The sequence below is a fragment of the Haemaphysalis longicornis genome, unplaced genomic scaffold, assembly GCF_048455015.1.
Source record: "Haemaphysalis longicornis isolate Haplotype H1 unplaced genomic scaffold, Haemaphysalis longicornis Haplotype H1 scaffold_1, whole genome shotgun sequence".
NCBI classification, from domain to species: domain Eukaryota; kingdom Metazoa; phylum Arthropoda; class Arachnida; order Ixodida; family Ixodidae; genus Haemaphysalis; species Haemaphysalis longicornis.
Window position 1 is genome coordinate 325105267 of NW_027526203.1, and position 15275 is coordinate 325120541.

The 15275-nt window shown below is 47.7% G+C and overlaps 1 protein-coding gene across 1 annotated transcript in view; it reads right to left on the reverse strand.

Moving 5' to 3' along the window:
• Positions 1–15275, reverse strand: part of LOC144151773 (protein qui-1) — a 733079-nt gene that overhangs the window by 96151 nt on the left and 621653 nt on the right.

The following is a 15275-nucleotide window of genomic DNA, read 5'->3' on the forward strand; positions in this document are numbered from 1 at the left end:
ATTCCGCAATGTAGCCCATAGAACAATGGACAGGGGTTAGGCAGAACGATCATATATTCATCGTGACGCACACCTCAGTGATAACTATCGCAAAATATATTCCACTAATTGTAGCAACAATGCAGTGACTGCCGGTTAACTAAAGCTTATTTTAAATAAAATTGGGTCTTACTCCCCATAGAAGGTGACCATTAACAGAATATTCGAGGTGACCAAATAATCGAATTCATTGGTAGCATTTACGTGGCTGCTGTGGGATGTTTTCTTATGCTTACATGGCTGGTATTAAACGTTGGTATCAAATGCTGGTATTAAACGCGCCAGTACGCAGCGGTATTACGGTTAGCCTGATGGGCTATTTCATAGTGAGGATTTCTATTTGCAGAAAAAAGGAAAAGGTAGAAAATATATCCCCCCGTCATATCCCTTGGCAGTCGCTTTATGTAGTCCCTAGGTCAACTTGAAATCTGGTGGGAAAGTAGCTGGTAAATCGGCACTACTTAACGGTATTTCTAATACCTCGCCCAAATATTTAAAGTTTGCTTTGAAATTTCACCACCGTTATTGGGGAATCGCAGTATTTTGAATTTGTATTTGTATTTTGTTTGCATTGTCGTTTTAAACAACTAAATCTTTATTTTTCTCACTTAGCTGATAATACAACTTATTGAACTGGTTAGCGAACTGGCTTGGTACGTAATTTAGTCGAACCTGAACTGAACTGAAACGAAATGAATGCGTCCGAACCCGAACCGTAACGAAGCGGCATTTTTTTCCGACGCACAGGCACACGCACACGCACACACGCACACACGCACACACGAACACACGCGCCCGCACGCGCCCGCCCGCACACGCGCGCGCGCACATGCACACACACACATGACCGCACGCACTCACGCACGCACGAATGGACGCACACACACACGGACGCACACACACACGCACGCACGCACGCACACACATACACACACGCGCGGACGCACGCACACATGCACACTTGCACGCGCACGCACGCAAGCACGCACGCACGCGCACACGCACACACATACGCGCGCACACGCGCACACACGCACACACGCGCACACGCATACACGCGCACGTGCACTCGCCCTTGTGACTTCAAGGCAGACGTCGCGAAAACAAATCATTTGGCGGGAGAATCAAACTTTTAACCCAAATTGATTAATTTCTCAGTGAATACGGCATCGTTTGCTGCCGGACAAGCGCTGGGGCACTATAAAACACAAAATCTTTCGAATAAAGCAAACTTGTATTTTGTCTGCATGGCCCCTTTAAGTGCCTTTTGTACTTCCTCTTTCGTTACTGGTGGAACATGAGAAGCAGAGCTTGCAGTTTCGATAATTTTCCCCGACCAAACGTCGCTTGTTTTCACATAAAAAAGGTGAACATCACCAACCGTAATATTAAAAAAAAAAGTCAGATTAATTTCTCATGCTTTCCTTGGCATTCTAGACTGCTGGCTTTCCTTTTCGCATTCCTTCGAGGAACTCTCCGTTTCTCATTCTCTGTCTTTATATATATATATATATATATATATATATATATATATATATATATATATATATATGCACTGACTACCAACGCATAGACATCGAGACGTTATGAGATTGTTGAAAGCTTCGCGCCCACTTTTTTATGGGGGTAGGTGCGTCACTATTTTTCTCCATTGGTCGGGCGAAACGTTCCCAAGCTCTACTACATTGTTCGCTTCCTAACGCCTAGTGGCGGCGACTTACTGTGATACAACGATGCAGCTGCTATCGCCTGCATGAGTTACTGGCTCGGAGCTTCTTTTGCGCGGCTTGATGCGAAGGTGAGCCGTGCCGTAGAGACTAGAGGGCGCCGTCGCAGTGCACACTGTATAATAAGATAATGCGATGTTCTCGCTGTGTCACAGAATAGACGTGTAAAAATAGTTTGAATGGGCCTGCAGCGAAGTCAGGGCTTTACTGAGGTGCCGGGAACTGTTTTCTTTTCAAGGCAGCCTAATGGCATCGCTGATGGTCTGGCAACGAGAAAATAGGGTGTCGTAGCAACAGTACACGGAACGAATAGCAAGAGCCGAAGTTACGTGTGAGGACGCTGTCCCAACGGCGCATTGCGGAACAGCCACCTTTCCCTTGTCATTGCCTTAGTCAGAGCTATAACAGAAAAAAAAAAAAACCGGCAGCTGGATTTAATTGTAATACAAGGCTCATTTACCGGTGTACTTGTCAGCAGTGCGTACTTGGTGTCCTTTATTTCGCAGATGTTCCCTCCACCATACGAATACCTAGCGCATTGATAGGTGACCCACACGGAACAAAGAGAGCCTCGCCTCGTCGGCAAGTTGCGGGCACATGATCAAGGTACTCCTTGGTAAGCAAATCACTCTAGTAAGAGGGAGCTGGAAACTGAACTTTTATGAACGATGAAATAAACGCGATCACGCAAACCTGAATTTGAACACACGCATTTCAATATTTTTCTAAGGCAGGGCAGCTAAAAGCATTCGAGCGGTAACAGTAAAAGTGTCATGACTGCTTTTAATTGTTATTATAAACCATAGTGCTTTTTACATGCATAGAAATCCAAAAAACTTTGTTTTGAGGTTCGCCTCCCTGTCTTTACCTTTACATTTTCGCTGACTCTACATTGCCTCGGGGGTAATCTACAGATTTCTACCCGAACGTTTCGGTGCCCTGGCACATTAGTTGGTGGTGATATTTTACTGGCGCGAAGTATTAAGTCTTGGAAGAGCGTCCATAGAGTATAATGTGGTACAACATGCCGTAAAATTGCCGAAAAATATGGGATGTGAGCAACACTGGCTAGTTAAACTTGAAGTTCACTGTAAAATGAGGGTGGAAATAAAATGAGAAGACTGGAGGAAGTAAAATAGAACTTCCGGTGGATACACAGTCGAGATATTGCAAACGCTACCCTTACTTTCAAAGAAGCCTCGCTTGGCGCCATGACACCGATGCGCGTTTCGACGCACTGATCTGGTAAGCAATTATTGCAAAAACGCAGAAAATACGCTGCACGTGATGTACTGACGTTCTAAGTTGTCTTACTCAGGTCTTTAAACTCCCATTAAAGCTCTTTTTGACGCTGATTTAATAATTCAACACAGTGTCACACTTTCCTGAATAAGCGACCCCGGTAAAAAATGCTAATTTTTGTGCTACTTTTGCAGCGAATTTCTTGTTTTCCTTGCCTCTGCAGCTAGAAATTAGTTTTTTTTTGCAGCACAGCATCAGCTCATACAAATGCCTGCATGCCAAATTTGTGCGTAAATGCAGTTGTACGGTTTTTTTTGTTGCGCGAGCATGTTATATGCTCACACAAAAACGAAAAACAGCATGGTATATGCGCTAGGAGGCTTTAAATTTTTTTTTTTGAGATGAAATAAATGGGTAAGATCTTGGCAATTTTAGAAACGCCCACATTAACGGAGAGATCTCGATTGTTTTGAGCCAACTAGCGGTCGTAAAAGACAATGCCTTGCAGATGGTTGTTTGTTCCGCTTCACTTGCCAAGACATGCGCCAACGGGTTGTTCGCAATTCAGTACCTACTTTTTCATGAAGGACACACGCTTGAATGAAAGGCTATAGTGTCCACAAAGGGACCAAAGTGTGTGCGCGGCCCCGCTCCTATACCCTCTTCTTTGCCTGCCCTCTCTTTCATCCCCTGAACACCCCTTCCCCAGTGTCGAGTTGCAATTCGGGCTCTAAGCCTGGATAACCTCTCGGCCTTTCGTTCGTTTTTCTTCTCCTCCCCTCCTGTTTTGTCTTCATTAACTTCGGTACAAAAATAACAAAAAGGCAGTGCAGTCAAATGCAAGATAAAATGCCTCTCTTCAACAGAATCGACAGCTGGGCTAGTTGGTATCCGTCCATCCTAAACAGCGCTTAACAAAACAACGGCGAAGAAGAAGGGACACAAGACTTGTGTCCCTCCTTCCTCGTCATTGTTTTGTTAAGCGCTGTTTAGGTTGGCCTCTATTCAATGCAATCACTTTGCCTTTCATTGTAACATAAGCGGGCGAGCGAAATATTTGTACTGTTTACAGCTGCTCAAGGTTATGGCAGCACCGCAGTTACAATAGTCTCTATGCTTCCAAACTACTAACACGCAAAGAAGCAAGCTGTGAGGAGCGTGCAGTCAGGTGCGACAGCGCATTGGTCGCAGAGGATGTGATGCGCGGTTAAACTTAACTTAACGCAATACCATGCTGACCACAGGTGCAATCTAAGCGCAATGTTTTTCTGCCTTTTTAGTGCTAAATCGCTATTCCTCCACTCCTGTCGGTTTTGAGGAACTTCGGGAAGCACGTTTTGTGAAGCCTTCCGTATTTTATAGTGTTTAAAATATACTTGCACAAGAAGGGAGACAGTATTGTGAGGTGCTTGTACAGCAGCTATTATCGCATGAGGAGACAGACTTCTTTTTCCAGTGGGACTCTCGAACGTGGGTACACTAACGCCCGCACAAGGCTATAAACCCCTACATGTTTCCTGCATTTCAATGAGCAAAGTACGAGAGCATTTCCAAATGGTGGGACATCCCATTTCATTCGGCACAGCTGACGCGCTCAGTAAATGGTATCCGACGCGAGTGGGTGCTTAAAAACAGTTATTGCACGAAGCGCGTGTATTAGATTTTGCTACCTCTCTTTTTATGTTTTGAAAAATGACCTATTTTTTGTCACAAGTGAGTAATAAGTAGACTTGATGCCTGAGTTTTCATAATAGACATTTTTAAGGTCAAACAATCCGCGAAATTTCAAGCTGCGAGTGCTAAAAATTCGTATCCTTAAGGCGTAAATAGCTGCAAGCAAGAGGCTTCCGTTTTCTTTGTACAGGGGCATACTCCATGCCTAACCACTCGTCGGCTTGCCTCTGCATGCCGCCGGTGACTGACAACCCTCTTTTGGCATAAGACAGATGTACGGAAACAGCCGCTCAAGTTTCCGTTCAGACTTGCTTTTCGATATAATCTGAAAACTGGTCTTTAATTATTTTTCACATGAAAATCGGTAAAGACGTTGCAGTAAATGAGTCAGTGTACATTTTTTTATATCCCTTCGCTTTCATCATACGCTCTGACAACTTTAAAAAGTCCGGCGAATCTGAAGCACGTACGCACATGAGCAGCAAAACGATTTAATTTGTGCCTGTGCGAAGATTGCCGCACAAGTTCGTTGAGTGTGGGTATCTCTTGCGCGCGCGTGCTGTGCGCGCATATCAACGCAACCGCGTACTTCAAATGCCATGGAAGCCCCGAGTTTTGCTTTTGGTAAGGTTGCTTCGCCACGCTAAGAGCCTTAGTGAGGCAGAGCACCCTTTACAGGCAGGTCAGAGGGCTCTCGACGCAGCGCGGCTCTCCGTAAGCGCTGTATAAACAGGGCGTGCGATCGGCTCAAGCACGCTCTCTTTTGGGCGCAGCTTACAAGCGCGACCCGCTTGCAGTAGTGCCGTCGTGTGGGGCCAGACGGTGGGAAAGAGGCCTGTCGTGGCCGGCGGGGGTTAATAACGAAGCGCCATGATCAATACGTGGTTACTGATGCAATCGACCCGAGTTTGCTGGAAAGCTGCTGAAAATGCTGCAACTGCACGGCCTTTGGAATTCCGTGCAGGTGCTACATCAATAAGCGTGTGGCGGTTAGTTTCACGCGATTTTTTTGCGCTGTTTTTTTTTTGTAACGGTTAGCTAATATGCGCTATCTCTCACCACTGATCGATTTTCTGGTGAGAGTTTCAGTTGCCACTTGATGGTAATCTTTTAGGGGCGAATCCCCTTAAGTGCTCGGGCTGTCGGTGTTTCCTGTCGTCGTCGTCGTCGTCGTTTCATGCAGTCACGGTACTAAAACACCGGGACACTTGTTTTCCAACGCCTCGCGGTAGAACGTAACGCGTACTAAAAGAACACACCGGGACACTCGTTTTACAATGTCTCGCGCTAGAAAGTTTCATCTCCGTGTGCGAAAACGCGTACTAAAAGAACACCGAAACAGTCGTTTTGCAACGCCTCGCGCAAGAACGCTGCGTGTTTCAAAGACAGGAGACTTATACAGCAAAGCTGATACCTCTACCCCCAACGCTTTTATCTCCGTGGACAAAAACGCCAAGGCGCCAAGAATACACTTATACACTGCATGCTTCGCCCATTCTCAGATTTACCGTTAGTGGAGATGGCCGGGTTTTTTATTCGCCGTTTACCCAAGTTTTTATGTCCTCACGTATATACGCTTTCTTGTAGCGTACTACTTTCCACTATCATTTATGTGCAGATGAAGCTGCTCTTGTTGGAATAAAATCTGTTGTTCAAGCTCAATGCCACTTTTTTCATAGTTGTTCTGTGTAGCGGTTTGCACCATTACTTGAAATATGTTCTGCAATACACCGGAACATTTATGACGTTTGTTGCAGAACTTATGTGCTTAGAAAGAACCACAAGATCTTCTCTTCGACGTAGTTTAATTCACACAGATAAGTTATAACACATAATCACCAGCGTAGATGAATAGTATTCTGAAATCCTTGTTCATATTTCGTTTTGGTTTATGTAGCATAGTCGTAGTGAAGATGACATACAGTACTGATTTTTATAAAACGTTTCTAGATCAAATATCGTTTTCAGTGGAGTCTTCTACATGAGCGAGTATTTGCACAAATTAGAAATAACTCAGTTGGGCCACATTGCACCTTTTGCGGAATCTATCTATGCTATTGGTCGCCTCAAAATGCAGGTCGGCGGCAGGACCAGAGTGTTGCCCAGAACAGCGGGTACACCATATGAGTACAGATTGACGTTTTCATAACGCTGATTCTAGAACGCAAAAATACCGACATTAAAAAACCGTGCATAAAAATTGCGTTACAGTTTGACGGAGACGTTTCTCTCATTTTTAAATTACAATAAATATCACTGCATCGTTCAAAGTCCTTTCAGCCCCATTTGTACGGCCTGTTTGAATTTCTCCATAAAACCTGAACTGTGAACCTCAATCTGTGATAGCAGGGGCATGAGAGGGAGGCGCTCGCTTACGTACATTCGTATGAATGGGAGCGCGAGTGTAAAGTAAGCGCCAAATTGTTTTGAGGCACAAACATGCAGTAGCACGCCTACAGACAAACAGGCAGCCTAGAATTTTCAGCAGGAATACTGCGATAGCAATTGACACTCTCAAATTTTTCAGGACCACTTCGCAATCGCGCAGCGAAGCTTCGTAGCCGCTTTGAGTTGTATCGAAATCCCATCATGTCACCTAGCCCCTATTTGGAAAATTATCGTATCACTTCTCGTTACTTTGGACCCCCGTGATGTCGCTCCGCATCGCTTCGGCTCTTTCGTTGAGAGGTAGGCTCCCTGTCCAACGAAATTAACGCGTAATTTGGTTGCGAAACATCGCTTTTAGGGATGGCGAGGGCACGCGACGTTAAGCTATAGGTCGCTACGGTACCCTGAGCACTGTCGATCCTTCCCTCGGCCCCGCAGAGGCACGCAACGTTACAGGGTCCGTAGGATCGTCTGAAGCGCGGACGATGTTGCTGTTTACGGCGCCTCATGTCAAAGCAGTGCTTAAAGAAGCCAGGAAGACAAAATACAAGTTTGGTTCATTAGAAAGGCTGCTTTGTCCTGATAAAAATGATGCCGATTTGATCGCAAACTTCCAAAAACTAACGGAGATATTAAAGAAAACGTGTGGAGCTGTGGCGACTCGCTAGCCAGTTTCCAGCAACTTTTCTATGACGTCACAGAATCTTGTTTTGGGCGATTGACGGCGGCCGAACTAATCAATCGCCAGGACGCATGACTGGACGATTGTAGTGGGGCCGCTAGTTCCGTTTGATCGAATCACTTGAATGCTAACGTGCACCTAACCCACTGAAAATTATGTTTTAGTGCTGGCCCATATGACGTCACTCGCGCCGATAACACGTCACTGTGGCGCGAAATTTGAAAGTTCTTAAGTAAATGGAGCTGAGTGAGGTACTGAAGCCTAGCTTTTTAAAGTTAAACAAAGTTGTATTTTCTCTTCATGGACCCATGCTTCGTGCCACCCTTAAGGCGGGTTCTGCGGCTACTGCGAGCCCACGGTGTATGCTAATGACCATCTGCTGCGTTCTCGCCTCATAGGTCCCTTATTCTCCATCAGAGTGATGGAATCTGTATGGCTATGGCTACCATCACGGTTGCCCTAAAATGTCAAAATATGGCTGTCGCTCTAAGGCGCAAAATAAAAGGAGAAATACTTGCTGTACAGCATAGCATCGGCATCAGGTGTTCCTGCATCGATGCTTTTTGAAGATTTTTGAAAAAATAGAACCAGTTGGCACTTGCGCCTCTGACTACAAATAAAAGCCACTGCAACGGCCTTCGCCCACAGGAACCACTGTTTTGTGTTTGAAAAGTAAAGAGAAAGCAAAAAGAAAAGGATATAGCGCTCTCTGTGATGTGTGCAAAGCCTGTCTTTATTTGTAGATGGCGACTTTGCTCAGAGCACCGCTTGTTGCTGGGCGACAAAAAGCGTACAAGCAATGCTTCTGCTCGCCGGCATAAGTTTTTGAAAGACGAAATACCTGTTCTACAGCATCTGTCATGTTGTAGAACAGGTATTCTGTAGTGCTTGAATCTGGGTGCATAACATTTCATTTTTTTTTCTATTTCTAGATTTCAACTGCTGTTCTTTTCCCAGCGTTCTCCCGTTTGATGTGCGGTGGCAAAATGGCGCAATACAAAACTGCACTTTGCGCCCAATTCACCTAGGATTATAAAAAAATAAAAAAGAAAGTGAGCGACCATTATCGGCAGCGTATTATCATGGCTGCCCCTGTGACCCTGGCGCAACCATACATTTCACATTGTGTGTGTCAACGCGTGGCGCAACCATACACGTCAGGCACATTCCACCTCTCACAGCATGATATCTGTATCTTGTGCCCGACGCGGTCGATTTCTTTGCCCCTCGGCGTCGCGGCGTCAGCGGTGTGTCTGAAACTGCAGGCGTTGAATTAGATGGCGCAACGCTCAGGCGACCCCCTCCCAAAGAGGTCCTCAGCTTCTTTTTTTTTAAAGAATCCCACTCATGCGAGCTCGCAACCGTGTTGCGACCGTCAGAAATGCGGGCTCGAGTCAGCCGTTGTACCGCCTAAGGGGGGCCAAAAACCACTGTGTCGGTAAGTGATTCGTGTGCAAGCGGGTTACACCGCATAGGCGCATACGTCGGCATGGTTATCACCTCCTCCGCAGAACTGGTGCAAAAAGATTCGCACCCCCCAACCCCCCCCCCCCCAAAAAAAAGAGAGAAAAATTTCGGCCCCCCCCATTCGCCCCCCCCCCCCCCCAAATCAATCTCTGGTACCGCTACTGATCAGGGTAGCACCCTAACCTCAGCATTTGGTACAACTAAAGCTTTGGGAAGTGCTAGGAAGGCCCCACCGAATCGCGCAATAATGAACTTGACAATAAAAAAAATCGAGTCGAGCAGTTTCCATGAAATCACGCCCCTATGTTGCTCCCCGCTCGATCTACCTAGATACAACCGGGCTCTTAATGTCAAAGATGCATCGCTGCAGTGGATTAAACGTAACGGCGTGCACGAATTATGGCGACAAGAAGCAACCTTAAACAGTGCTTCCTGTCACTACAAAGCAGACGTAAGAATAATGGCACTTCGATGGCCAGGCGAGAAGTTAGCGTAGACTTACAAAGATAAAACACACAAAACAAGCACCGAAACCAAACTTAATTACGAACAGCGTTTCCGTTATAGCAGTCCCGACGGTGTGAGGTCCCTGTTTTTGGAGTTGCATCTCAATATGGTGATGGTTGTAACGTAAATGCTACATGAAAAAATAAATGCATGCAAGAAGAAGCCTTCGGGACGTAAGCCAGAGATCTAGTGTTCCGCCTTACCTCCTTAATTTGTAAAAAAAAAGTGGCCAATAGTTGCGGCATGCCCGTCGCATTCACTGCCCCGAACAAATTGCCCCGGCTATGCCACCGAATAAATTACGGCAATAAGCAGAAGGAGGTCTGCCGAAAAAACAAAACAAAACAAAAAAAACCCCGCAAACCCCTTTGTGGGTTGTGTGGCCGGAGTCGTGTATGAAGCTGTGGCGTGTCCTCAATTGGACAGAGAGAGAGAGAGAGAGAGAGAGAGAGAGAGAGAGAGAGAGAGAGAGAGAGAGAGAAAGAAAGAGAGAGAGAGAGAGAGAGAGAGAGAGAGAGAGAGCCAACTTCATTATCTTAAGGAGCTAAGTCCAGGTCCTAGTCCTAGTTGTCGTTATCAGTCCACGCGGTCCGCGTAGTGTTCCAGTATGTTTGCGCGGATCGGTGCACACGTTCACAGAGAGCTTCCTGGGCAGCCCAGGTGTTCACTGTCAGGGGGGATACAGCCAGAGGTTCCAGGATGTGAGCGAGGCGAGGGATTGCGAAAAAAAAGGCGGGGTGCATTCCCAACAAAAATGCGGGTGGATGGGCAGGAAGAACAGGTGCGGCAGGAGGGGTGGCCAGGTCGCCGATGGATGCGGTGAAGGATGTGATGGGAGGAGAGGGAAGGTGTTCGCGCCTGCCGAATGAGGCAGGAAGCCTCGTGAGGGAAGCGGGGAAGGGGGGGGGGGGTGGCTACAGGGTGCGTGAAAGGCGCTGGGCATGCAAGTGGGAGCGGAAGGAAGCGCGGTACTGAGTGCGCACCGTCGGCGGGTGGTACAAGGTTGGTCAGGACATGGGCGGACCCGGGAAAGGTACCCTGGTTAGCGTGTTTGCTTGGGCATTGCCGCCCATGCCAGCGTGGCCAGGAACCATACCAGGGTGACACGTCGACTAGTGTTCGAAGCTGTTATGGAAGTAATGAATGCAGTGCAGTGGTGTATGGGCGAGTCTCATAGGGGGCGAAATTACGAAGGGCTGTTTCGCAGAAAAAATGTACACTTGCAGGGGGGGAGGGGGGGGTGAAAGAAGCTTGCTATATTGCGAGGGCAGTGGCGTAGTCATCGAGCGAGCTCGAATCTGGTGGGGAAAGAAAGGAAAAGGAGGCAGTGTTGGAGGAGGGAGTTGGAAAAATGAAGCCGCGCCTGTTGAATCAAATGGGGTGTTGCTGGCGTCAGTAAACTGAAGGACAAAACAATGATCAAGTAGCCAATCAACTCGTTTCGAGAGAGCCTGAATGCGCAGGCCGAGACTAGCAGGGTGTCGAACTTGGTTCTTATTTCGGGGCACAGACTCGACGCACAAATGAGGGGAAGTGACCCAGCGAGGGAGTACGGGTGTAGGGGTGAGATGGGATAGTTAAGTGTTTCCAGAATAGCTCGACCTTGGGAAGAAGTTTGCAGGTGTTCGTTTTGGGCTTGGCGGTCGCCTGCAATGCGCTCCTCGAGAGTGTCGTAAATTCCGAGTTCCAGAAGATTAGCGCTGGGAGCATAGGCGGGTACTACGACGGCGATCCGATAAAACGCGTGGAGGGAGGCCTTGAGTGCCGAGAGCTGAGCGGGCCAGGGCTGTAAATATGAAATGGGGCATAGAATTTGGGACATAACGAAAACGCCAATGATATTGATTTGGAGATGCTTGTGGAGTCCGGCTCTTCCGACGAAGGAAGTGTGAAAGCTGGATTATCTAACCCCCGTATTCTGAGTCCCTCCTCCACTCGAGCCTCCGCTCGAGAGTACCCTTGAAAGCGAGTTTCGGTTTCATAAACTAACCTCTACTCGAGTGTCTCCTCCAACAGAGGAGCCGCTCGGCGATTTGGAGGAGCCGCTCACGATTTGGAGGAGCAACTCCAAGGTGTCGTCTGTGCTACCTTGAAGCAGCCCTCCAGTACTATTTTCAAGATGGCCGCCTACGCTCCTCTCGGTTCGAGCCGGCTGTGCTCGCTCGCCTCTTTTCCGGAGCATGTATCCCGCATTGACGAGGCATATAATGAAGGTTCAGGGGATTTACGCACCGTTAATTTGCCATGTCAGTGCATAAGATACTGGCTGAATACGCTTGAGCACAGCAAGGGCGAATTCGTGTCGCGGTGCCTCTTTACCAAATCGGTCACTGGTGGAGCTGCCGAGGGGGCTGCCGAGCCAAACGCCGAGCAGCCGAGCCAAACGCCATCAACCGCGGCCACCCACTGCTCCCTGCGTTCCGGCTGCTGGTTACGTTGCGATGTTATGGCGCCGGGACATTTCAAGTTGTGATGGGTGCCTTCGTCAACGTTTCGCCGCCGACAAGCCGCGTCGTCAGGCGTTGGTTGGAACTCGTAATTCGAAGCGTCGTGATGTTTTCTGCGACGGCGGGCGAGCTCCGAGATATCCGTGCGGACTTGTCTTTATCCTCGCAATGACAAGGTTGTCGCTGTCATGTACCGAAAGTCATCGCTCTGTAATGAAGGTGTCACACTAACCTATGACACGGCTACCGTAAGCTGCTTACAGTGCGTATGAAGCAGACGATCGCCGTAGGGAAGCGAGCGAGCGTGTCGTCTGCTCCAAAGCCCAGTTTTCTTTTTTTATTTTTTCTTCGAGCCGCCCGCGCTGCGAGGCTCCGCCCCTCTCCAAGTGCCCGTCGCTTTGTGCTCGCATGCTACCTCGCGCTTGCGTGCTGTCGAAGGGGGACATTTCTACCGGGTTCACCGTGGTGCCTGTAAAATTACAAACGCACTACATTGTAATTTGAACATTATGTCGGCTTTGAGCTGCCGATAGTGGCGTGAACCGAAAAGAACAAATAATTATGCGCTCACTGTGTCGGCAATTCCGGTCTATGATATGCGCTCGTCACGCATGGAAACAAACCGCCAGCCCTTCCGCTGACATATCGTTATCTTGACTGTCATCCGGAGGGGGGGCCCTGAAACTTATAGTAATCGATAGGATCAGAAAGAACATAAGACACAACGGGATACGTGAAGACATGGAGCAGCGTGCACAAAAACAAAACAGATTTATCGTCTGCTACCGAAGTGTGCTTGCAGTGTGGCCAGACCAGAAAACAGTTATTTCTAGTTGTGTCCACCTGGTTCATGTTATTTTCGTGCTCCTCTCAACCATAGAAACTATTATTTCTTAAAATACCGGTATAATTACTTAACAAAAAATAAAAACATTAAAAAGTTATACTTCTTAAGCGTACTTTCATGTCTTGAATAAAAAAATTTGCAATAACCTCGCCCCCAGATGCCTTTCGCTGCTCCTCCAAAAGTGCGATCTCGAGGGTGCCTCCAAATGAAGGATTTCCTCGGAGGTTCGGTGTCACCACGTTTATGAAATGCATGGAGACCTCGAGTGGAGGTGTTGCCCTATCTTCCACTCGACGGAGTGGAGGAAGCACTTTGAGTGGAGGAGGGATTCAGAATACGGGGGTAAGTGTTAAATGCCCTCAGTGTCAGTACTGAGCTGTCGGCATAACGAAGGGTGAGCCCGAGGACCAGGGAGGCATCGACGTGCGGTATGCGGGTGCCAGAAATTTTGACTTGAAGAGATTGACTTGAAGAAATTTTGACTTCGGCGCCGCGCCACTCTTGTTACTGACTATGAGAGGGGCAGATTTGAGGCAGAAATAGAGAGGCCGACAAAAGGGACATAGTCCTGGATGACATCGCATGCTCGTCGGAGAGTGTCAGACGGGACGGCACGTACCGTAAATTTCCCGTTTCGGAGAATATGCGCTCAACGTTCAGAAAGCTGGTTTGGCCCACCTGCCCACGCCTTCACTTTTGCGGCAGTTAAATAGGGCCAAGATTCTAGCTCGAAGCAGTAGCCAAACAGCGCAGGGGCCTCTTGGAAGCCTTTTACATTAAAGAGAACGGGGATCAGTGCGTGAGAAATACCCCCTTACATTGTATAATGAGGACAGGGCCCTGTTTCTTTTCCCGCTTTGAGTGTTTTTACGCGCAGTGTATATATGTATTCGCATCACGCGCGTACTCTTCGGTTTGTGTGTGAGAAAGGGGGGCGGGTACGAAGGGTGGTTTACTCTATAGAATGGCTCGTATTACTTGAAGTTTTGCAGCACCATTGCGTATGCGTAATAATTTAGTACATAAAGAGCGTTTTATACCGGCAATCAACAGCTTACAATCGCGTGTGCCTATGTGTTTTACCTTTGTAGGTCTACGCCAACTTTTTACGCGGTTATGCGTTCTTTACCTGAGTAATAACTGTCCCAACAGCATACTCTCTTGCTCACGCTACCTACTACCAGGAGTAGAATATTACAGGGAGTACAATGTACAGTGTGATTGTTGCGTGATTGCTAGAAGGAAGAGGTACTATCGTGATAAATTGAAATACGAACAACGGAGCGCGTGGCTTTAAGTACATGCCGCGCATCGTGGCGACGGGGCGCGTATGCGCATTGCGAACAAGTTACGAGATTTCGTGACCAACCTTGATATGGAAAGACCATCGTATCTCCATCGTCCGTTGGGCGCTCAGCACGAAATAAAAAGTAAAGAAATTTAGCTGCGTGCGCCGTTTTCACTGATCGCAGCCAGAAAGCTAGATCGCTTGCGTGAGCGGGCGCCGAACGTGGTGGGAAGACAAACCAAAACGCTCACATGCCGAACGACGGTGTTTCCATATCCACGTTGGACACAAACTCTCGTAACGTGTTCGCACTGCGCATATGCGGCCCGTTGCCAAGATGCGCGGCATGTACTGAAAGCCACGCGCTCCGTTGTTCGTGTTTCAGTTTATCACGATAGTACATGCAATGTTCACGCTTTTCCCTAATGTCCCTAAGGTCAAGCAATAGTTTATACATTTGCTGTTTCCACTACCCTCCAAAGAGCAAAACAAATAACAACGTAAGTTACATTCACTGGAACAGTTAACATAGCTACTAATTTTATTAAGCTCACTGGTCCCACCCTGACAATCGTCATAGAAGACTACACCGTCTGGACCCCGACTGCAAATTTCGGTTACCTCTTGGTATTCAGCGAAACCACGCCACGCTGTTTCACCGACTACGGCTTGGCGTAGCCTTTACCCGTCGCTACAAGCACCTCATCGGCGTTACGAGTGACCCAGACTGTGAAACATGCCGTGTACCAGAGACTATTTCGCATGTTCTCTGCCACTGTCCACTCTATGCGCATCCTCAAGAACAATTAGCGAGATCATTGGCCCGTTTGTACTGTCGTGTGGTGTCGGAGGAAATACTGCTAGGACCTTGGCCACACGTGCAGCGTTACCACAAGGCATTTAAAGCTGTGCTGACATTTCTGCGCAGCAGCGACCTCTCAGCGATATTGTAGTTGAGGCCCTTCCA